The sequence below is a fragment of the Hyperoodon ampullatus genome (assembly GCF_949752795.1).
Source record: "Hyperoodon ampullatus genome assembly, chromosome: X".
Lineage (NCBI taxonomy): Eukaryota > Metazoa > Chordata > Mammalia > Artiodactyla > Ziphiidae > Hyperoodon > Hyperoodon ampullatus.
In genome coordinates this window covers 22,027,864-22,030,231 of record NC_136913.1, presented here as the reverse complement: position 1 = coordinate 22,030,231, position 2,368 = coordinate 22,027,864, and positions in this window count along the sequence as shown.

Below are 2,368 nucleotides of genomic sequence, written 5' to 3'. Positions count from 1 at the left end.
GCATTTTTTCCTCTTTCACTGTGTTGACATGATCTGTAGGTTCATATTTGAATCCAGCCCAAAGTATATAGTTATTTTTTGTTACTGTGTGCATAGCTCTAACTGCTTACTTTCTTACCAGGGTGTTTATTGCCAATGTGTATTGCATGAGACGAGATAGATGTGCTTGTTAATGCTTACCTCCACATTCCTCAAGGGAAAATTCTAAACTCTAAGGAAATTTAGGTTCACTTCATTTTACAACCGCATTAAGATTTGATCCACTGGACTTTTTGATTATGTCCTTTTCCAAGAGGGCACCAAATGTTCCGAAGAACAAATGACAAAACTGGAAGCACTGATAAAGAAAATGGATAAAATTGCTATTTTAGACCACAAATGGTAGCGACTAGGGCAGAGCTGAACAATCTTCTACAGTCTTGAAGCCAAGGGAATATGATACACCACTCTTTGATGTCACATGGTGGGCAGATAGGCTAGAGGCCTGGGAAACAAATGGTATCGTCATATTATGCTAAGGATTAGTTATTTAGATCAGTGGTTTCAGAGCCAGTGATCCCTTTTATAACATAAATTTAGTAGTCCTCCTATACTGACTTGAAATTCAAAGGTGATACCACAGATTTCTACAATCATTGTAAAAAAAAAAAAAAACAATCAACATAATGACCTAGTCGAAAGGAGAAATAAAAGGAAAGTAATTTATAATAAAATAGCATGCACCTCAAAATGTAAACCCTCAGGCATGGCAACACTAGACAACAAAATAAAATAGCCGGGGGCTTCCCTGGTGGCGCAGAGGTTGAGAGTCTGCCTGCCGATGCAGGGGACACGTGTTCGTGCCCTGGTCCGGGAAGATCCCACATGCCACGGAGTGGCTGGGCCCGTGAGCCATGGCCGCTGAGCCTGCGCGTCCGGAGCCTGTGCTCCGCAGCGGGAGAGGCCGCAACAGTGAGAGGCCCACATACCGCCAAAAAATAATAATAATAATAACACAAAATAAAACAGCCGGATGCTTATATTAATCATAACACCACTGTGAGTGACAGCTCAAGACACAGACTGACCCAGGTGTGCTTTAGTGGCGACTCAAATTACAAAAGCAGTACTTGTCCATGTTGCTATGACTTCCCAACCTGATAAACAACTCTTGGAAAATTCTAAGCAAAACTAAATGCAAGCATCCTTCAATTCATACTGTGCTTGCATTCTTGGAAAATTTGGTGCTTACTTTCACCTACATGAAGGTTCAGCAGGACATCTGAAGGTCATTTGGAACATGGAACAATTTCTAATTCTAGCATCACTGGGCACCACCCTTTAAATATCAATAGTACCTACTTCCCAATCATTGTGACAACCAAAACATGCCACCATCAATTTCTAAAATCCACCCCCACTGACCCCCGGACAATACCAGCTCCCATTTAGTACCCTTGATTTAGAGTAAAAAAATTTATTTGCAGAAGCATTTTTAACATCTTAAAATATATCATTGATAAAAAAGGATCCATATCCTCAGAAATTCCTCCATTTGTGACTCACATTCCCTCACATTTTTTGAAAAATTTGATCTTTGCTTTTATAATCCCACCAAAAAGGAGTTTCCCAACATCTGAGTCAGTAAGACCATCAAGAGATTCAATAAATAAAATTACATAGTACTTTTCTCTTGGGAACACTTACTTAGTATTTTAGTCATTAAAATAAGAGGTTGGGGCTTCCCTGGTGGCGCAGTGGTTGAGAGTCCGCCTGCCGATGCAGGGGACATGGGTTCGTGCCCCAGTCCGGGAAGATCCCACATGCTGCAGAGTGGCTGGGCCCGTGAGCCATGGCCGCTGAGCCTGCGCGTCCGGAGCCTGTGCTCCGCAGCGGGAGAGGCCACAACAGTGAGAGGCCCGCGTACCGCAAAAAATAAATAAATAAAATAAAATAAAATAAGAGGTTGACAAAGGAAAAAAAAAGAGAGCAAAACCCTGCAGGTGGTCTCATCAAGAAAAGCAATTTAATGAGAAGGTGTCATACAGATCTAGGACAGCAATAACTATTGTAATTATTGTTTTGTTCCATTTTTGCATTTATTCTGTTTACTTGTGTTTTTCCAAAATGTTCAGTAACTGTGAAAAGTCTTCATTAGCAACATAAATATAAATCAGATATCTTATAAACACTATCAGTTCCTGTCTATAGAGCACTGCCCTCAGGTGGGGTTTCATGCATTTGGGGGCCAGCAGGCATGATGGACCCAACTGGTTCTAGCTCGGAAGAGTTCACTGCACTCAGCTCTTCCCAACTTTGCATTTGGTGATGTCATGTTGGTAGCCAGAAATCAGCAGCGATGGAAGTGGTCACACCATGGAAACTGGCA